Genomic DNA, 22,985 nt, shown 5'->3' on the forward strand with positions numbered 1-22,985 from the left:
CGCCGCGCCGCCCCGCCCGCGCCCCGTCGCTCCGCCCCGCATCGCCACGCCCCGCCTGTCCCACGCGCTGTGAACCCGGCCCGGCCGCGGCAAGTTAAACTTAGGTACCCAGACCTTCCTAACCACGGAGACGTGGTTCTGCCCACACCCTCTAGAGACATTCTCCAAAGGGCTGACCTCCTTTCTGCTTCGCAGCCCCCTTACGCTAGAGTGGCACTCTTGTTACCAGGCGTAGCTCACTCATCCTGTGTCACAGCCGCCCCAGGGATAGAGATGAGTTAGCCAAGGTCATCTAGTTGGTCGTCATCTAACCAAGGTCATCTAGTCCAGTCAGCACCTCCAGGAAGGACCTCGCGGCAGATACAGGGGACTTAGCCTGTATAGCCAAAGATTTCCAGATAACAGTGATTATATCAGGAGAGAGGGATTAGGAGAAGAGGGAGAGGGGAGAAGAATAGCAGTTGCTGTACTGATTTTCCCCCCAAGTACGTGTATGCACTTTTTTTAAAATTGTAAAATAGCAGACAGATTATCAACTTTCTTATCATTATATGGTGCACCTAACACAGTACCTGAAATAGTTGGTGTTCAATAATGTACATTAAATAAATTAATTAATGGAGTACAATAGAGGAAAATAAGGAACCTCAAATCAGAAGTCTTGATTTGAGTCTGAGACTACTTTATTGCCAGTTGTGCAGTTGTCTGACCCTCTACAGGTCACTTAGTCTCCATAAGTCTCCGTATTTCTACCTGAAAAGTAAGAATAACACTGTCCACCATCCCTGACTCAGGCAGGTGACAGAGTCAAATAAAATAGAGCATATGAGAACTTCTTAAACTTTTCTTTTTTTTGCGACAGAGTCAGTCTCGCCCTGTCGCCCAGGCTGGAGTGCAATGGCACCATCTCAGCTCAATTATCCTGCCTTAGCCTCCCGAGTAGCTGGGATTACAGGTGCACGCCACCACACCCAGTTAATTTTTGTAGTTTTAGTAGAGACGGGGTTTCACCATGTTGGCCAGGCTGGTCTCGAACTCCTGACCTCGTGATCTGCCCACCTCAGCCTCCCAAAGTGCTGGGAGGCGTGAGCCACCGCACCCGTCGGAAAACATTTTTTAAACTGTTTTTCATCAAAGATATAAAAAATTGTTTTTGTTGTTCTCAATTTTTTTTCAGGAACTCATTTATAGATTTAACATTAATCTATCTCTTGAACTTGACAGTTGTAAGCATTCTAAAACACCTGACTGAAAAGTTAATACTGTGTAGCAATACTCTGACTTCAGATCTCACTGTGCAACTACAATGGGTGGTTTTCTTTGGCGGTGACTCCTAACCTCTAAGACTGTGTGTAGGTGGAGGTCCAGGTTAGTGTCTGGAACGTGCTGTTTGGGGTGGTGCTAAAAACAGATACCATCTTCATCCTCTCTGGTGAACACCCTTAATAGCTATAAGGTATGTTGGTTTCTCCATCTTTTCAGCAAATAGTTATTAGTGGCTGCAATGAGCTGAGCATTGGTACTGGAAACGCAGTAATCAACAAGACAGACAAGGTCTTGATACCTAGGGAGCATTCTTTATAATAGGAGAGAGGGTAGGAACAGGAAAATAAAGTAAGTACTGTTTGTGATGTACATTTTGAGGAGTCAACAAAGAGTGATGTAATATTGACAGTAATTGGAGTAGACCACTTCAGATAGGATGAAGGGGCAAGGCTTCTCTGAAGAGGTGAGATGTGAGCAGAGATGTGTAATGCAGCAGGCCTGTGCTTATCCGAACAGAAAGAAGAACATGCAAAAACTCAAGGAGGGAGTGTGCTCGGCACGTGCGCAGAGCAGCAAGGAAGCAGGACTACGAGAGTGTTAAAGAAGAAAGGACAGGGAGTGGGGCCAGATCGTGTCTAGCCTTGTAGGTCATGAGAAAGCCTTTGGTTACATTCTGAGAGAAATGAGAAGCACGTGGAGGGTTTTGAGCAGAGGACTGACAAGATTTGACATCAATTTCTGATCACACTCTGATTACTGTGTGACTGCAGGGCATGTGAGGATGAATGCAGGATGACCAGTAATGAGATGATGGTGGCTTAGTGTCCCTAATGGAGGTAGAGGTGGCACGCGGTCTGGATGTATTTTGAAGATGGAGCTATCATGGTTTACTGATGGGTTGGGAGTAAGCTGCATTAGTTTCCTAAGACTATCATAACAAATTACCGCAACTAATGTTTCCGTTGGCTAAAAACAACAGAAATTGATTCCTTCACAGTTCTGGGGGCTAGAAGTCCAAAATCAAGGTGTCAGCAGAGCCTCTCCAAAGGCTCGAGTGGAGAATCCTTCCTTGCCCCTTCTAGCTTCTGATGACTCTAGGTGTTCTTTGGCCTGTGCCAGCATACCTCCAATCTCTGCCTCTGTCTCCACATGGCCTTCTCCCCTGTGTCTCTGTGTCTCAAATCTCCTTCTGCCTTTCTCTTATAAGCATACTTCCTTGTAAGTGCATACTCATTCCGCTTAGGGCCCACCCTAAATCCAGAATGATATCATCTCAAGATATTTGTAGGTTTTATGAAGATCCTGTTTCCAAATAAATTCATAGTAGCAAGTTCCAGATGGGCATATCTTTCTTGGGGGGTGGGCACTATTCAACCCACTACATGGACAATGAGGTATAAGATGAGCTTTGAAGTTAACCTTGGTTTACAGTTACTATATTTTATGTTTTACTTACCACTTTTCATTTGAACTTCAAAAAAACTTTATGTGGCAAGTATTATTATTCCAGTGTTAGAAACGTGGAAACTAAGGCTATGAAAATGGTGCATAGAGCTGGAGTTGGAACCTAGAATCCTTAGGCTGTACCTCAGCTGCTTGTCTGCTTTGTGGGTGGTAAGGTAAGAAGATTTCTTCTTAGGTGGCAGACAACGAAGGGAGTCAATGGAAAATTATAGCAGAACGACGAGCTGCTTAGTTTGTTATTTTTTCAGTCATTGCTAACAACTCATCAAATTCTTCCTTACAGGACGTCTCTAACATATGATAGGATTCATTTGTGAGCTATAATGAGTGAGCAAGTGCTATGGTGGAATTTTGCTTTACTTGCTCACAAACATAGGCAAACAAAAAACTCTTTCCCATTTGAGTTGAGGCTTTTCTTCTAGCCCAAATCAGGTTTATTAGGTCTATTCTTAAATATTCTTGGTTTTTTGTTTTTTTCGTTTTTGAGATGGAGTCTCACTCTGTCACCAGGCTGGAGGGCAGTGGTGCAGTCTCAACTCACTGCAACCCCAGCCTCCCAGGTTCAAGCGATTCTCCTGCCTAAGCCTCCAGAGTAACTGGGACTACAGGCACCCACCACTACACCCAGCTAATTTTTGTATTTTTAGTAAAGATGGGGATTCACCATGTTGGCCAGGATGTTCTCGATCTCTTGAACTCATGATCCGCCCACCTTGGCCTCCAAAAGTGCTGGGATTACAGGCTGAGCCACTGCACCCGGCCTATTCTTAAATATTCCTAAGATAGTCCTTAATGTTCATAATATTCATATGAATATGCAAGCATTCAAAAATATTCAGGTGAATATTTCTAGGCGGATAAGAGATGAGGCTTAGACTAGGCATCTGCAGCATAACCAGGAGTAGAGGCAGAGCTGATTCTGACTTGAGAAATGATGGGCTCTGCTGGGAGACTAGGCTGTGAGAATAGTCTGTGAGTTATACAACCAAAAAGAACACTTCAGCAGATAACGCCAAGGGTACTGGCTGAGACATAGAGATCAGAAGCCCACACCCACGCTCAGCACTCAACCATGCTGAGGATAAGTAAGCTCCTTTGGCAACCAAGAAGAAGGAGGAGCCTTGTCTCAAATATTGCATAGGACACATTTGTACTAAAAAAAAAAAAAAAAAAAAAAATTATTGTTCATCTGAAATTCAAATTTAGGAGGCAAGTGGGCTGAAGCTTAGAGTGTGAGAGGCAATGTAGCATGGACAAGGACATCAGCTGGCACCAAAAAACCTGGATTGGAATCTTGGCTCTGCTGGGTCACCAGTTAACCTTGGACCTTCCACTAAACAGTCTCTCCATTTTTTCAGCTATAAAGTGGGGCAAATAGTCATATTAATACCTACCTCATAGTTTTTGTATGAAGATTAAATGACTTAATAGGTGTGGAGTGCTTACCACAGTGCCTAACTCACAGTGTTAGCTCTTATTCTTTGAGTTTAAAATTGCCTGAATATTCATCTCATGATAACTATTTTAAACCAAAAGGACTTTTATTTGGTTGAGTCTGAATTGTAATTTCCAAATCAAGGTTTGTTTGCTTGTTTGCTTTCAACTAAAGGAAATGTAATAAGCTATAGTGGGACCCTACCTCTCAATTTGTCTGGGACACTCCCACTTTAGGATTGTTGTCCCAGCATTATTTTTTAAAGTACCCACCTCCTATTCTAAAAAATGTTACAATTTGGACAATAGAACTTATGGGTTATCCTATTACAGAGATATCAAGAAGTCACTCGTTTTTACATGAGTTTAGTGTGAAAATTTCAATACCTGTCCTTTGCCCCCACACACATAATCGTCACTAGAATCTATTTTAATTTTCCTTAAAGGAGCAAACTCGGCCTGTGTCCCACTTATTCGTGGCCTATAGCTTGGTGTGTCCCTTTAATACAAGTGGAAACTTGTACAGCCAGAAGAAACCTTCCCTAACACTGAAACCAATGGTGAATTTGGTAAATGCCCTGCAGAAGATATGGAATAGGAACAAGCATTGAAAAGATCTAGAAACACTGATGAGATGGTTGAATTACGCATTCTGCTTCAGAGCAAGATTGCTGGGGCGGTGATTGGAGAAGGAGGCAAGAATATCGAGGCTCTCTGTACGGACTACAATGCTAGTGTTTCAGTCTCAGACAGCAGTGGCCCCGAGTGCATACTGAGTATCAGTGCTGATATTGAAACAATTGGAGAAATTCTGAAGAAAATCATCCCTACCTTGGAAGAGGACCTGAAGTTGCCATTACTCACTGCAACCAGCCAGCTCCTGCTGGAATCTGATGCTGTTGAGTGCTTAAATTACCAACACTATAAAGGAAGTGACTTTGACTGTGAGTTGAGGCTGTTATTTCATCAGAGTCTAGCAGGAGGAATATTGGGGTCAAAGGTGCTAAAATCAAAGAACTTTGAGAGAACTCTCAAACAACCATCAAGCTTTTCTAGGAATGCTGTTCTCATCCCACTGACAGAGCTGTTCTTATTGGAGGAAAACCCAATAGGGTTGTAGAGTGCATAAAGATCATCCTTGATCTTATATCTGAGTCTCCCATCAAAGGACCTGTATAGCCTTATGATCCCAATTTTTACAATGAAACCTATGATTATGGTGGTTTTGCAATGATGTTTGATGACCACCCTGGATGCCCAGTGGGATTTCCGATGTGGGGAAGAGGTGGTTTTGACAGAATGCCTCCTGGTCGGGGTGGGCGTCCCATGCCTCCATCTAGAAGAGATATGAGCCCTCGTCGAGGATCTCCTCCTCCTCCTCCTGGACAAGATGGCCGGGGTGGTAGCAGAGCTTGGAATCTTCCTCTTCCTCCACCACTACCACCCCCTAGAGTGGGGAGACCTAATGACCTGTGACAGAAGAGGGAGACCTAGAGACTGTTAGAACGGCATGGTTGGTTTCAGTCCTGATGAAACTTGGAACTGTACAATAGATACATGGAGCCCATCAGAATGGCAGATGGCTTATGAACCACAGAGTGGCTCCATATATGATTATTCCCATGCACGGGGTCGTGGCTCATATGGTGATCTTGGTGGACCTATTATTACTATACAAGTAACTATTCCCAAAGATTTGACTGGATCTATTATTGGCAAAAGTGATCAGCGGATTAAACCCGTCATGAGTTGGGAACTATGATCAAAACTGATGAGCCTTTAAAAGGATCTGAAAATCGGATCATTACCATTACAGGAACACAGGACCAGATACAGAATGCACAGTATAGATTCAGAACAATGTGAAGCAGTATTCCAGAAAGTTTTTTTAAGACTAGTGAAGAACTGAAGGAGTCCTGCATCTTTTTTGTTTTGTTTTGTTTTTTTATCTGCTTCTGTTTAGAAAGCCAACATTCCTCTGCTTCGTTGGTGTTCTGCATTTGAGGTGTAGTGAAATCTTTGCTGTTCACCGATTGTAATGTTTTAGTTCCTTACAAACAGGGTTGGGGGGAAGGGCATCCAAAAACTAACTTTGAAATTTTGAAACAGCAGCAGAGTGAATGGATTTTATTTTTTGTTATTGTTGGTGATTTTTTAAAAATTTCCCCCATGTAATTATTGCGAACACCTTGTTTTGTGGCAACTGTAACATTTGGGAGTGGGACAGGGAGGAAAAGTAACGATAGTCCACATGTCCCTGGCATCTGTTCAGAGCAGTGGGCAGGATGTAATGCTCTTTTTAAAGAAACATTTTATGATTTTTAAAATAAATTTAGTGAACCTATTTTGGGTGGTCATTTTTTTAAGACGGTCATTTTAAAATTGTGGCTGAATTTCCCACCTCACCCTGAAACTGAACACTAAGTTTGATTTTCAGCTCCTCTGTTGGATATACAAGTGCATCTCCTCTTGGACGTAGGCAAAATAACTTGGCAAACTTAGTTCTGGTGATTTCTTGATGGTTTGAAAGCCTACTGCTGGGAAGAAATTCCATCATACATGTTCATGCTTACAATAAGCTGGCGATTTTTTTGTTTGTTTTTGCAAATGCTTGCCCCTACTTTTCAACAATTTTCTATGTTAGTGGTTGTGAAGAACTAAAGTAGGGAGCAGTACTACAAGTTGAGTAATGGTATGAGTATATACCAGAATTCTGATAGGCAGCAAGTTTTATTAATCAGAATAACATTTGGTTATGGAAGTGACTGATGCTGAAAAAAATTGATATTTTTATTACATAATTTCTCAATGATAAACTGTCAACTTGCTCTAGTGTCTTATTACACTTTGTAAAATAGATATATATATACTTGTTTTTCCATTATATGTAAATTGAAAGAAAAGATGTACCATTTCTGTTGTATATTGGATTACGTAGGAAATGTTTGTGTACAATTCAAAAAAAGATGAAAAAAGTTCCTGTGGATGTTTTGTGTAGTATATTGACATTTGTAATGATAGTTAAAATTCACTTGCAAATAAATAAAACACTCACGATGCTAGATTTGGTATGTGCCCAATTTGAACAAGTGTTGATTGACACCTGTTAAATTTGTTGAAACGTTCCTCTTACAAGGAAATACAATAATATTAAATTGTAAAAAAAGAAAAAAAAAGAAGAGCAAACTCAATTATTTTTCTCAAATACATATTTATAAAAAGATCTATGATTCCTTCTTGCTCACGTGGTAAAATCTTAAAAATTCAACTTACCCTTGCTTTCCAGACTCTTCTCCTTTTCCTACATCCTGCTCCATATTTCCCAGGCACCCACTGCAAGAATCTGCCCTACCCAAGCCTGAAGCCATGCACCTTTGCCCCTATCAGTCCTTTTACCTGAAGCATGTTTTTCCCTTTCCACCTTCTACTAATAGGTATTCTTCAGTTTTCAAGGACTTGCTCAAAGTTTTCTTCTACCATAAAATCTTTTTACATTGTAGTATTGTTGGCTGTACATGCTTATATTCTCTATTCATTTGAGTTCCTTGATGGTAGTAACTTGGGGATTAGAATACCACTACATTCAAATTTTTACATGAGTGAATGCTACAAACATGTTTTGAATTGAGGTGAATTTTCTATTAAGATTCATGTGCAGTACACACATTGCAAAACATCCTCATAATCATCTTTTTTCTTCTCCAAATATGAGTTCACTAAAAATATTATTGTAGGAGACAGAACAAATGTTTCTTTTAGAAAATTTGAAATTTCCTTTGAATAAGAAACCATGCCACTAAAATTAGTTCTCTGGCCAAGGAATCCCTGTTGATATGCAATAACATATTACAAAGTATTCTAATTATTTTCTAGAATTTTGTGTTTTTACAAAATTAAAAGTTGGCATAACTTCAAGCAATAACTCTCAATGCATGATAACTCCTAAATATTAATATCTGTAGTAGTGTTTCTCAAGACTTTTAATTTACAGAACATTCCACTTTTCCCTTTTAATTTTTATGATAGTTTAGAAAGGGAAACATAACACAATTGTTCCTACAGGCACCTTCATTTTCAAGCAATATTTAAAGCTCAGGGCCATGTGCTTTTTCTTTTGGCAATTCAGCATTTCTTTAACGCTTAGAAGTGAAATTTTGACAAGAGAGCCTGTGAGGTGAATGAGTCCAATTTATGTAACTCACCAATCAAACCAACTGCATGGGAACAGCCATTTGGTGTCCTTCTGCTTCCTATCTCATAGACCTGCTTCTAAGCAGGTCAGCAGGGTCAGGTGGAAAATACACTAGATTAGGAATCTAGCACAGCTTCTGCCACTAATTAACAAAGCAACTCTTGTCTGAGGGTTACCTTCTCTGAGCTTTAATTTCCTCCCCTGATGAATGAGGGATAGTTAAATGATTTCTGTAGTGAGTATTCATTATGGTTAGCTTCCTAACTAGACAAAAGAAAATAAGACATTCTTCCTTATCAACATAGATTAAAAGGCTGACTCTGGGCACACTACCTCAGAGCTAGCCCTGCAAACAAAAGAAAAGAAAATAAAAATTATAGATGAAATGTTAGAAAATTGAATTGGGGGATAGATGATAATGGTGACGACGAGGATGATTGATGACACACATTGTGACTAAGTAGCGTTGTTTTCCCCACAGGAATAGAAGGGTGGTCCCACTTCAGAAAAATGTATTGGTGATTTAACAAATGTATAAAGAAAAGGAATCTGATAAAAATAGTAGATGCAGGTAAAAAATTTGATAAAATTGAACTCCTGTTCATAACTCTTGTTAAACTAGGAATAGAAGCAATCATTAACCTGATAATGGACATGTAAAAAATAACATAGCCAACACACTTAAGTAGTGAGATAGAAGCCTTTCATTTGAAGTAACAATGTAAAAAGAGCTAAAAAAATTTAAACATGGAAAAAACACAACTATCCTTATTTGCAGTAAAAATTCCTGTTGAAATGATCCAGTAGGTAGCACTTGTATTCCTTTTCAAGCTCCCAGTGATCTTCACCAGTCCACAGCCTTAAACAACATCTGTATGCTAATGACTTGCATCTCTATATGTCCAACCGTAACTTCTCTCCTAAACTCTATAACTGTTTAATAGCTTTACTTTGGTGTCTAAGCAGGAGACTAATTAAAACTCTCAGTGTTTCCCCAAACTATCTTGCCCCTCTTGTACTCTTCCTACTCGGTAAATGGCAACTATACTTTTCCAGTTGCTCTGATAAAAAACACCTTGGGTCAAGTCCAACATCACCAGTAATAAGTCACGTTGAGAGAATGTTTCATTACTTTTGATAAAAAGTAATGAAAATGACACTTTTCCTCGGTGGTCTTCCTCCTTCAAAACCATAATCCCAGTGTAATCATGAGAATAAAGGGATATTCTATAGTATATCTGGCCAGTATTCCTAAAAACTGTCATGGTCATCAAAAACAAGAGAAGCCTGAGAAACTCTCATAGCCAAGAGGAGTCTAAGGAGACAATGACAGCTAAATGTACTGTGCCATGGGAAGAAACAAAGAGTACCCAAATTAGAGCTAAAAAAGGCTATTTGGAGCTTGCTATGGCAGAGGAGTAGCCACCATCACTTGCGTTTGGTGGAAACCCAAAGGAAGAGACTCAGAGCACTGGAAAAGCTTCAGAGTGGGAAAAAGAGAAGCTTCAGATTGGAGGCTTTTATCATGGGGAAGCTATAGGTGGGCCAAACAGAAGCAGGGTTAGGAGTACAGTCATTCATTCAACAGAGATTGGTCAACCACTCAAGTGCCTCCTAAGTACCTGGGACTTAAATGGCTTTCTTTAGTTTTTCCTCAGTTGGAAGCTGCAGCAAAAATTAGGGAAGCTGTTTGTTATTAGGTTCTGGCCATGTGGGGCCAATTGCTATAGGGCTTGTTGTTTAGCTTCCTAGACCGGTTGCTACAGGTTTGGGGTCAGAGCTCTGTTTTTATATACGGTCTGTCATTACCCACTGGGTATTCAGTCTCTCCATGGTATCCTGCATGAGATCCTGGAACAGAAAAAGGCATTAGGTAAAAACTAAGGAAACTGAATTCAAGTATGGGCTTTAATTAATACAAATATAGCAACACTGGCTCATTACTTGTAACAAATGTGCCATACTTATGTAAGATGTTATTAATAATAAGCAAACTGGGTATGGGGTATATGGGAACTCTGTACTATCCTTTCCATTCTTCTGTGAATCTGAAACTGTTCCAATAATAAATTTATTATAAACACACACACACACACACACACACACACACACACACACACACACACCTTGGAGACCTCCTTGACTCCTCACTTTCTCTCTCACTCCACATCCAGTACTTTAGCAAATTCTGTCAGTTCCACAGAGGAAACAGTGTTTGACCACCGCCCCTGCCATGCTTCTGCTCCCACTTAGCCCCGACTTCACCCAGTGTCACTTGGAAATCTCACTAGCATTGTAACGGCCCACTTGCTCCACGTCTGCCTGTCTATGGTGCTTTTCTGCAGAGCTTTACCGTGGCCTGCAAGGCCCACATGACCCAATCCCTGGCCCCCACTCTGCCCTCACTTCCCACTGCCCTTTCCCTCACTCCCTCTGTTCCATCGCCCTGGCCTAGTGCTGTTTCCAGCCCCTCACACCTTGGGCTCTTTGCAGTTGCTCCCTCTTGCTGAATTGAGTCCTGTTTCCTCATATCAACCCTGCTTCATTTTTCTTCATAACACTGAGCACTTCCTGATATTACAATATAAATCTATTTGTTTACTGTCCATCTTCCATAAATACAAGCTTATTAACTCAAGGGCAAGTTTGTCCGTTTCATTCACCACTGTATCCCCAATGTTAGCCCCAAGTACTTAGTAGGCACTCAGCCAATCTTCGTTAAGTGAATAAATAAAGGAATGCACCTAGGATCATAAAGTTTCATCAGTGCACTGCAGTTGCTGATGCTGCAGAGTGCTCTTACCATTCTTTTCCAAAAGACTCATAATTTTGCTCCCATCATATCAAAAATATTATTCCAGAGATAATTTAGTTCTTCGTTTCCTTCACACACATAAAATTCATTTTACTTAGTGTGAGTCAATTAAACTTGACCTCCAAATATGATCTAAGATAGGAACTAAGATTCCTTCCATAATTTATATGCATGGGCATGTGGCATTGCCCACAGCTTAAATTTCTAGAAGCTACAATTCCTGGAAATATTTCAAAGTATTCACACAACCAACATTTATTGAGTAAAACACTATGCTAGAAGCCATAGACCAGAAATAACAGGAACTAATTCCTTCCCTAAAGGAGATTACAGGCAGTAGGAAATATATGTATCAAAACACAAAAAATACAAGAATAAAACATGCCAGATACTATAACAGAAGTACACAGAAAATGATGGGGAGAACACAAACTGTATGGCATAACTATACAGTGTTGTATGAAAGGAGAAGGGTAATTGGGAGAAGAGTCATTGTAACTGGCAGTCAGGAAACAGATCTGTGTCGGTTTTGTTATTCTCTATATTTGTTCATACACTATTACTTTTTTTTTGAGAAGGAGTCTCACTCTGTTACTCAGGCTTGAGTGCAGTGGCATGATCTCGGCTCACTGCAACCTCCGCCTCCTGGGTTCAAGGGATTCTCCTGCCTCAGCTTCCGGAGTAACTGGGATTACAGATGCCTGTCACCATGCCTGGCTAATTTTTTGTATTTTTAGTAGAGACGGGGTTTCACCATGTTGGCCAGGCTGGTCTCGAACTCCTGACCTCAGGTGATCCACCCACCTTGGCCTCCCAAAGTGCTAGGATTACAGGGGTGAACCACTGCACCTGGCCTGGCTATTACTTTTATGGAAAAAAAAGGCCATTCCTTTTCAAGACTCTCTCTTCCCCTGGGTTCTTGATGCTGCATTAATCTGTTCTCCAACTTCCTTTTAACTTCTGCTTATCTCTTCCAAAATGTATTTTATTTTAGGACTCCCTATCTTCTTATTTGAGAAATACTTATTTCACGTGGGTATCAGGCACTCGAATCATTTAACAAGGGATGGCTGTGTCACATTTTATTTCTGCTGTCCCCAGACGCACGCTTATGAGAGCTAACACCAGGGCTTAAACCATGTTCCTCCGCACCAGTCGAGAATGGCAGGAACCAGTACATAGTCAACTAACTTTTAGCATTTGGCTCACAAGAGATTATCACCAGCCAGTACCCAACTGCCCCCATCTATCTCCCTTCGCCCCACCACTACATTAGACAGAATGGGTCTGTATTAGTCCGTTTTCATGCCACTGATAAAGACATACCTGAGACTGGGCAATTTACAAAAGAAAGAGGTTTAATGGACTCACAGTTCCGTGTGCCTAGGGAGGCCTCACAGTCATGGCAGAAGGCAAAAGGCACATCTCACATGGCGGCAGACAAGAGAAGAGCATGAGAGCCAAGCAAAAAAAGGTTTCCTCTTATAAAACCATTAGATCTCATGAGACTTTTTCACTACCATGAGAACAGTATGGGGGAAACTGCCCCTCATGATTCAATTTTCTCCCACTGGGTCCCTCCCACAACATGAGGGAACTATGGGAGCTACAATTCAAGATGAGATTTAGGTGGGGACACAGCCAAACCATATCAGGGTCATACTCTTGGTATATCTCTTTACAAGATGGCAAAGCCAATTGTACATTCTCTGCTTATACACAAGAGAAAGAATCTACATTCAAAGCTTTAACAGAAACACTTGATTCTACATCTCCCTCTCTAATTTTTCTCTAGAATGCCAGTTCCAGTTTCTAACCACATAGAAAGCTCACTATCTTCTCAAATGCAATCAGCTAAAAGATAAATTAATTACCTTATCCATGAAACTATTTTCAGATTTTGCCTTTTTAATTTTACTAATACTGTTACTATTATTCAGTAATTAGAAATAATACTCCACAGCTCTCCCTCCTCCACCAACTACAGTCATCAAAATTCCTAAACTGTAAAGCTTTCTATGGCCTCTTGCATCATTGGCTTTACTCTCCCTACAGCTCTGGTGCAAATTTAAGGCCTGTGCTGGAACTCTTGACCCCAACTCAGATTTCTGCATACCACCACCAGGCTGACCACATGATCCTTGCTTGAAAACTTTGATTTCCCTCACTTGACTACCGGATAAAGTCCAAATCCTTTAGCTTAGATTTCAGATTGTACTAACATGGTCCCATTCAACTTTCAACTCTACTACCTCCTTACCTAAACCTTCCATGGATAGAGTAGATTGCCAATTATTTAACTTGTATTAATTCTGAATATTTAGTTCATTTTAATCTTTTGCTAATCCCAGCAATGCTATATTGATTCTACTTAGATATGTCTCACTTTACACATGTGCAAGTATTATCTGTAGAATACGTTCTTAAAAGTAGAGTTGTTTGATCAAATGATATGTGTCTTTGGAATTTCAGTGGATATCGCCAAATCATTCTGCATTGATGTCATACCAGTTTATACTCTCACCAGTGAAGTATGAGTGCCTGCTTCCCTACTTCTCCAACTACAGTTTGTTATCAAAGATTTGAATCTTTGCTAATTTACAGGTGTATTTATCATATTAAGAGTAAAATTATTTGATGTGTTTAAGGTTATTTGTGCTTCTTTTTCTGTGATCTCCATCTTACATTATCTTATTGATTTTTAAAAATTAGTTCATGGGAGATCTTCACACCATAAGAAAATTAGACCTATATATGCAATGCATGTTGCAAATATTTTGCCTTCTTTGAGATATGAATTCTGTCTTTGTGTGTGTGTGTGCGTGTTGCCATATATAATTTTTTTCTAGAGCAAAATTTATTGTATCTTTAAAATCAGCTCATCTATATTAAAATAAAACTCAGATGTTATTTTTATGAGGATCCTATATTTTAAAATACAGATTAAAAAGATTCATTTTAATTTATATTGTCTTATAGATAGGATCTCACTACATTGACTAGGCTGGTTTGGGACTTTTGGACTCAAGTCATCCTCCCACCTCAGCCCCCGAGTAGCTGGAACTACTGGCACATGCCATTGTGCCTGGCAAAAATATAGACAAATATTTTTCATAAGCTTTTCTTAGGTGTTTAATCTTTTTTACTTGCCATTATTGATAGAGTCTTTTATTAAATTTTCTAATTGATTATTGCTTGTGTATAGGAAGGCTATTTATTTAATATTAATTTTGTAACCAGTCACCTTACTGAACTGGCTTGATTCCAATAGCTTATGAATTGATTTGCTTTTATTTACTCTCCCTTTACAATATTTTTACTTCTTATTCGTTCATATTTTCATCTTCTAATTTTGAAAAATTGACTAAGGTTTTATTTGTAGTCTAAAATATGGTCAATTTACTCCAATGCTTTGTGGGTAAGTGAAAAGAATGTGAAGTCATGGAATTTTAATTCCATGCAAAGCAATTAGTTAGCAAACTTAACTTACTACTTACATTATTTATGTGTTCCATTTACAAACTTATTTTTTATTCACTTGCTATGTCATGAACTGAGATATGGGCATTAAAACTGCCTGTACCTAATGTATTTCTATTTCCTCTTGTGTTTCCTGTGATTTTTGCTTTAAGTATGTTGATACAAGGTTATTTTATTCATAGATATACACAATGATGAGATCATTGATGTGGATTGTATCCTTTACTATTTTCTTTTTTTTTTTTTTTTTTTTTTTGAGGCAGAGTGTCGCTCTGTGGCCCAGACTGGAGTACAGTGGCCGATCTCAGCTCACTGCAAGCTCCGCCTCCCGGGTTCACGCCATTCTCCTGCCTCAGCCTCCCGAGTAAGCTGGGACTACAGGCGCCTGCCACCTCGCTCGGCTAGTTTTTTGTATTTTTTAGTAGAGACGGGGTATAACAGTGTTAGCCAGGATGGTCTCGATCTCCTGACCTCGTGATCCACCCGTCTCGGCCTCCCAAAGTGCTGCGATTACAGGCTTGAGCCACCGCACCCGGCTCCTTTACTGTTTTCTTTACATTTGTCTGATAGGCCTTTACTCATTCTTTTGTTTTCATTTTTTTCTGAGTTATTTTATCTTAGATACATATCTTGAATTTGAAAATATAATTACGTTTTGCTTTATGATTTGAGACTTTTTAAAATGAGGAATTAATCAACTTACCTATATTTATATGGCGTATATGTTTACTTTTTATCTGATATATTTCATATTATATTTCATATTGTGGCTTCAGTTTTTTCTTTTTATAATTGTTATATCATCTATAATATTTTGTATATGTGTATATTGTCTGGTAATTTGGAGAGTTCATGTTTTTGTACTAATGGTTATATTTACAACTACTACTTTATGTTGTATATTTGACCTTATATATTAGCATCTATTGATTCCCTACTATGAGAAAAGTTGAAACCAGTATACACTCATGGTTCTCCTGACTGCTACCATCTCACTTCAGTTGATTATGTATTTTTGGTAGTATCTACCTTTTCTCTTTTTTGAGACAGGGTCTCACTCTGTCACCCAGGCTGGAGTTCAGTGTTGCGATCGTGGCTCACTTCAGTCTCAACCTCTCTGGGTTCAGGTGATCCTCCCACCTCAGGCTCCCAAGTAGCTGGGACTACAGGTGCACCCCATCACACCTGGTTAATTTCTTTGTATTTTTTGTAGAGACAGGGGTTTCACTATGTTGCCCATGTTGGTCTTGAAATCCTGAGCTCAAGCCATCTACCCACCTCATCCTTCCAAAGTGCTGGGATTACAGGTGTGAGCTACCTCCCTCAGTGGTAGTATTTACCTTTAAATTTCAAAATGAGACACTTGTGTTACTTGACCTGCAGGCTTAATATGATTCCCAAGACCCTTCCTAGTCTTCTGGTCTGTATCTCCAATCTAAACATCTAATCTGAGAGTCAAAATCAGAGTCTAGGACAAACTGAAAACTAAGTCACTGTGACAGAAAATCTGAGCAGGGCATTATAAAAATTAGCAGCCATGGGCAAATCTGGGATCTATATTTTCAGAAATTTTGGTGAAGAGAAGCAAGGAAGCATTCTAGGAAGCAATGATTTTCAATTACATTTGTAGGAGCAAAATAAAATAGACTTTGTAAGAATACTCTTGGAAATGAACATGGAGTTTGTGAAGTTGGAATCTATGAAGGGGTCAGTGAAGCGAAGTTCATGTTCTGAATGGGGGATTTCTGCTGCCCTATCTAATGAAGACAGGTCATTCTTGTTGTAAAGCTAAATATACGGCCCAGTGTGGTGGCTCACGCCTGTAATCCCAGCACTTTGGGAGGCAGAGGCAGGCGGATCACCTGAGGCCAGGAGTACGAGACCAGCCTCTCCAACATGGTGAAACCCCATCTCTACTAAACATACAAGAATTAGCAGGGCATAGTTGCAAATGCCTGTAATCCCAGCTATTCGGGAAGCTAAGGCAAGAGAATGGCTTGAACCCGGGAGCCGGAGGTTGCAGTGAGCCAAGATTGCGCCATTGCACTCCAGCTTGGGGGACAAGAGCGGGACTTCATCTCAAAAAAAAAAAAAAGAGAGAGAGATAATGTGGGCCTTCTTCATTTATGAATATCAGAACCCTTCTACCTGAATATAGGCAAGGTAAAGCTCTATATAACTAGAAACATCTATCAGAAAGAACAATAGACAGGAATGGTGTGCTCACTGGAACGTATATAGATCAAACATGAATAAGGTGTTAGGACTGATTACCATTTCACTGCAGAGAGGAACAGTGCTTGAGGGAAGGAAAAACAAATTTCTTACATTACTCACCAACAACTGGTTTTGGCTGGAAAAACACATCAAGCAGCCAAAGATGTAAGAATATAAAACTACAATATTAAGGGTAATTGTTCTGGTTTTCAGACGTAAAAAGATCTTGGCAACTGTTGTAACTACTCCTGCCAGATACTCCAGTAGTCTGATTTTGCCATGAGATTTTATTTCTCCTTAAAGAATCAACTAAAAATCAGAAAAAAAAAAATCCTACTTGTACAAAATTCTAACATAAAACCTTGACTGTGTAAGCATTTTGAAAAGTCAAAACAAATTTAAAAAATGAAATTTTGCGTCCATGTTATCTTTGGAAGAATAATGATCAAATCAAAACTTCAACTGTACCAGCACGTTATTATGATCATCAAATCCAAATTTGACAAAACGTTAAGCAATGTGAATTTAATTTCAGCAGTAGAAAATAGAAATTTTTTTCCTCAAAATGAAAAAAGTATTGACTGTTTCATGAGACTCCATATGCAGGTTCAATTCCTGTATGCTTATATGGTTGAGGGTGAGATTAGGTTGAAGGTTAGTAGGAAATTAACAAAGTGGAATTGGGCTGGCCCAAGGAAACCTGGAAACTTTATTATGAACACATGGTGTTGGGTTTTCTAGGAACCCCAGAAACAAAGCACAACCACCTCTGCTGAAGCTACAGTTTTGTAAATTGTTGTGCCTAAAGTATTGCTCCCTCCACTTTGCTTGTTCTTTTTTTAAAATTACAGCTATAAGATGTACAGTTGACATACAACTCATCCATTTAAAGTATACAATCCAATGGCTTTAGTATATTCAGAGTTGTGCATCCATCACCGTAATCAATTTTAGAACATTTTCACCACCCATAAAAGGAATCCCTATTCCCCTTAGTCATCACCTGTCCATACCCCTAGCAGACCTAACCTCTAGTCCTAGGCAACTATTAATCTGCTTTCCATTGCTACAGATTTGCCTTTCCAATTTACGCATTTCAAATGAATGGAATCAGACAGTATGGGGCCCTTTATGACTGGCATCTATCACTTAACATATTTTCAAAATGTATTCGTGTATCAGTACTTTATTTCTTATTATTGATGAAAAATATCCTATTGTATGAATGACACACATTTTACTCATCCATTCATCAACTGATGGGCATTTGCATTGTTTCTACTTTTTGGTTATTATGAATAAGGGTGTTGTGAACATTCATGTACAAGTTTTTATGTGGACATGTGTTTTCATTTCTCTTGTGTATACACTTCAGAGTCTAATTGCTGGATCATAGAGCACTCAATGTCAAATCTTTTGAGCAACTGTCGGTCTGTTTTCATAAATGGCTACAACGTTTTATGTTTCCACCAGCAATATGAGAGTTCCAATTACTCTAAATCCTTGTTAACACTGTTAGTATCTGTTCATAGTATTCCTTCATAATCCTTTTTATTTATGTAAGGTAATGTCCTCTGTTTCATTTCTGATTTTAGTAAGTTAAGTTTCCTCTCTTTCTCTTTGGTAAGTTTTAGCTAAAGGTGTGTCAATATTGTCTGTTCTTTCAAAAAATAAAGTTCTGGTTTTGCTGATTTTCTTCATTGTTTTTCTAGGCCCTGTTTCATTAATTTCTGCTCTAATCCTAATTTTCTTCCATGTTTGCACTGCATTTAGTTTTCTTTTCTACTGTCTTAGGTGAAATGTTAAGTTGTTGATTTGAGGCCTTTCTTCTTTCTTAATATAGGTGTTTACAGCTATATATTTCCTTCTAAGCACCGCTTTAGCTACATCCTGTGAGTTTCATTATGTTGTGTCCTCAATTTTCTTTCATGTCAAGTTATTTTCTGATTTTCCTTTCTATGTGCTTATCAATCTTTTGAAGACTGTCCAGTTTGACAGCTACCAGCCCCATATGACTACTTAAATTTAAATTAAAACATAATACAATAAAATAAATTTGTTCTTCAGTCATACTAGCCACATTTCAAGTGCTAATTAGCTACATTTAGTGAATGCCTGCTGTATTGGACAGTGGACAAAAACTTTTCCACCATTTTACAGCATTCTGTTGGGCAGCACTGCATAAGTACGCTCAGAGAGGGGAATATTCAAAGATGAAGTGTCAGTTCACGATGTACCTGCCTGCTGTTTTTCAAATGCCACATAGTGTATAAATGTCAATGCAGTTCAATGCCTCATTTGCTCAATATATTCTCTTATTCACAGTAGTCTCTCGACAGGAATGTTTTTTGTGTTATGCAGCCCCAAGAGTTGATCTTGTTAGATCATCTCCGACATCTTCAACTACACTTTTGCTTCTGCTACTGCTCCTGGCGATTTCTTGCTCATCTTCTCCTACGTTGTTTAGTAACTATCAAGCACTAATGTTCATAAAGAAAGGGAAAGCTGGAAGAGTTAATAAATGCTGAGTATCTACCGTGTACCAGGCTCTCTCGGGAGCTTCTCATGTATTAGCTCACTCAAATCCAAAATAATTCTCAGAGGTAAATATTTTTATCTTTATTTTTTGATGAGAAAAAAAATCAATGTCTAAAATGTAAGGGCAGAAGCCCACACAAATTATAAATGACAGAATCAGGATTTGAATCTTTGTTAGATTCCAAAACTCTCTCTCTCTTGCTTATTTAATTAATAAACTTCATTTTTTTTAGAGCTGTTTTAGGTTTACAGAAAAAATAATCAGAAGATACAGAGGGTTTCTGTTTATCACCCCAATCACAGTTTCTCATATTATTAACATCTTGCATTAGTGTAGTAAATTTGTTACAATTAATGAACTAATGTTGACGCATTATTATTAACTAAAATACATAGTTTACATTAAGTTTCCCTCTGTGTATTGTACAATTCTGTGGGTTTTTGCAAAGGTATGATTCATATATCCACCATTATAATATGGTACAAAATAGTTTCACTGCCCCCAAATTTCCCTATATTCCAACCATTCATTCCTCCTTCCCTCACCCTGAATACCTGGAAACCACTGCTCTTTTTATTGTCTCCATAGTTTCGCCTTTTCCAGAATGTCGTATACTTGGCATTATACACTATGTAGTCTTTTCAGGCTGGTTTCCTTCACTTGGTAGTATGCATTTCATGTTCCTCTATGTCTTCTCATGACATGATGGCTCGTTTTTTATATCACTGGAAAATAGTCCATTGCATAACTCTGTAACAGTTTGCTTATGCATTAGCCTATTGAAGGACATCTTGGTTGCTTCCAAGTTTTAACAATTATGAATAAAGCTGCTATAAACATTAATTTACACATTTTTGTGTATATATAAGTATTCGGTTCCTCTGGGCAAATATCAAAGAGCATGACTGTTGGATTGAAAGGTAAGAGCATGTTTAGCTTTGGAAGAAGCTACCCAGCTGTCTTCCAAAGCAGTTGTGCCATTTTGCATTCTCACCAACTTTGAATGAGGGTTCCTGTTGCCCCCACATCCTTGCTGGCATTTGGTGTTGTCAATGTCATGAATTTTAGCCATTCTGTAGGTGGTAGTGATATCTCAATATTGTTTTAGTTTGCAATTCCCTAATAACATATGATGTTGAGCATCTTTTCAGATGTTTATTTGCCACCTATATATCTTCTTTGATGATGTGTCTGTTCAGACATTTTGCCTATTTTTTAATTTGGTTGTGTATTTTCTCAGTGTTGAATCCTGAGAGTTACACTTTTAAGAAGTAGACTGTGTCTTTCAAGGAACTGGTCCATTTCATCTAGGTTATCCAATTTGTGGTCATGGAGTTGTTCCTAATATTCCTTTATTATCTTTTAATGCCCATGAAATCAGGAATGATGCCCTATCTTTCATTTCTGTGTTAGTAATTTGTATCTTCTCTCATTTTTCCTTAGTTAGCCTGGCTAGAGCTTTATCATTCTATTGATCTTTTCAAAAAACAAGCTTTTAATTTCATCATTTTTCTTTATTGATTTCCCATTTTGAATTCCAAAATGCTCTTTCTTATTAATAATTTCTGCTCTTATGTTTATTATTTCTTTTCCTCTGCTTAATTTGGATTAAATTTGCTCTTCTTTTGCTACTTTCTTAAGGTGGAAGCCTTGTCTTGATTTCAGATCTTCTTTTCTGATGTTTGCATTCAATACTACAAATTTCCTTGAGTACTTCCTTTGCTGCATTCCCCAAATTTTTATAACTTGTATTTTTATTTTATTTCGTTCAAAATACTTTCAGTATTCCTTAGGACTTCTGTGGCCCTCATATTATTTAGAAATATATTGTTTAATCTCAAACATTTTGAGATTTTCTCAGTATTTTTCTGTTATTAATTTCTAATTTAATTCCATTGTGGTCTGAGAGTATACTTTTAATAACTTCTATTCTTCTAAATTTGTTAAGGTGTATTTTATGGCCCAGAATGTGGGTTTTCTTGGTAAATGTTCCATGTGAGCTTGAGAAGAATCTGTATTCTGCTGTTGCTGAAATATTCTATAAATGTAAATTTAGATTCAGTTGATTGATGGTGCTGTTCTGTTCAACTATGTCCTTAACGATTTTCTGCTTGCTGGATCTGCCAATTACTAATAGAGGGATGTTGAGTCTCTAATTGCAATAGTAGATCTATTTATTTCTCCTTGCAGTTCTGTCAGTTTTTGGCTCACATATTTTGATGTTGCGTTGTTAGGTGCATATACATTAAGAATTGTTATGTCTTCTTGGACATATGACCCCTTTATCATTATGTAATGTATCTCTTTATCCCTGACAACATTTCTTGCTCTTAAAAATCTGCTTTGAATGACATTAATATAGCTACTTCGGCTTTCTTATGATTAGTATTAGCATGGTTATCTTTCTCTATTTCTTTATTTTTAATCTATCTGTATCTTTAAGTAGGTTTCTTGTAGACAACATATAGTTGGGTCTTGTTTTTAATTTGTTGTGATACTCTGTAAATTAAATGGTTATTTATTTATTCATTCATTCATTTTTCCTCCCACATGTTTTATTTGTTATTATTTGTGTGTGTGTGTGTGTGTGTGTGTGCGCGTGCGCGCACACGCAATTAGAACAGTTAACATAATACAGTATTAACTATAGGCACTATATTTTACAGTAGATCTCTAGGACTTAGTCATCTTGCATAACTGAAACTTGCATCCTTTAATGAATACCTCACCAGAGCCCAACCCTACCCCAAACCAGCCCCTGGCAACCATCATTCTACTTTTAGCTTCTATGAGTTGGACTGTTTTAGATTCCTCATACAAGTAGGACCAAATGGTTTTTGCCTTTCTTCTTTCTTTCTTTCTTTCTTTTTTTTTTTTTTTTTTTTTTGAGACAGAGTCTTGCTCTGTCGCCCAGGCTGGAGTGCAGTGGTGCGATCTTGGCTCACTGGAAGCTCCGCCTTCCGGGTTTATGCTATTCTCCTGCCTCAGCCTCCCGAGCAGCTGGTACTATAGGTGCCTGCCACCGCACCTGACTAATTTTTTGTATTTTTAGTAGAGACGGAGTTTCACCATGGTCTTGATCTCCTGACCTCGTGATTCACCCGCCTCAGCCTCCCAAAGTGCTGGGATTACAGGCATGAGCCACCGCTCCCGGCCTGATTTTTGTCTTTCTAGCCAGCTTATTTCTAAATGATATATTTAGACAATAATGTTTCATATGGTTATTGGTATAATTGGATTAATATCTACCATAACTGTTACTGTTTTCTATTTGTTGCCCTTATTTTTTGTTAAGTGTTCTTATTTTTTGTTTCCTTTTTTTGTCTTCCACTCTTTTTCTGTCTTATGTGATTTTAGATAAACATTTTATACAATTCCATTTCTCTCCTGTCTTTGCAAATAAATTATGCTTTCATTTTTTATTTTTTAGTGGTTATCCTAGAGTTAATGATTTACAATTACAAGTAACCCATGTACACTTTCAAATAACACTACACCACTTCACAAGTAATGCAAATTCCCAATGTTTTCCTCCCATCCCTTACAACATTACTATTATTCATTTCCCTATCCCCAAA

At 38.5% G+C, this 22,985-nt stretch overlaps 1 pseudogene; it reads left to right on the top strand.

Moving 5' to 3' along the window:
* LOC108521263 (heterogeneous nuclear ribonucleoprotein K pseudogene) overlaps positions 1-6,056 on the top strand; it is a 6,640-nt pseudogene extending 584 nt beyond the window's left edge.
* Positions 6,057-22,985: the final 16,929 nt, after the last annotated feature.

This window comes from Rhinopithecus bieti, unplaced genomic scaffold, assembly GCF_001698545.2.
Source record: "Rhinopithecus bieti isolate Rb0 unplaced genomic scaffold, ASM169854v2 scaffold_58409, whole genome shotgun sequence".
NCBI classification, from domain to species: domain Eukaryota; kingdom Metazoa; phylum Chordata; class Mammalia; order Primates; family Cercopithecidae; genus Rhinopithecus; species Rhinopithecus bieti.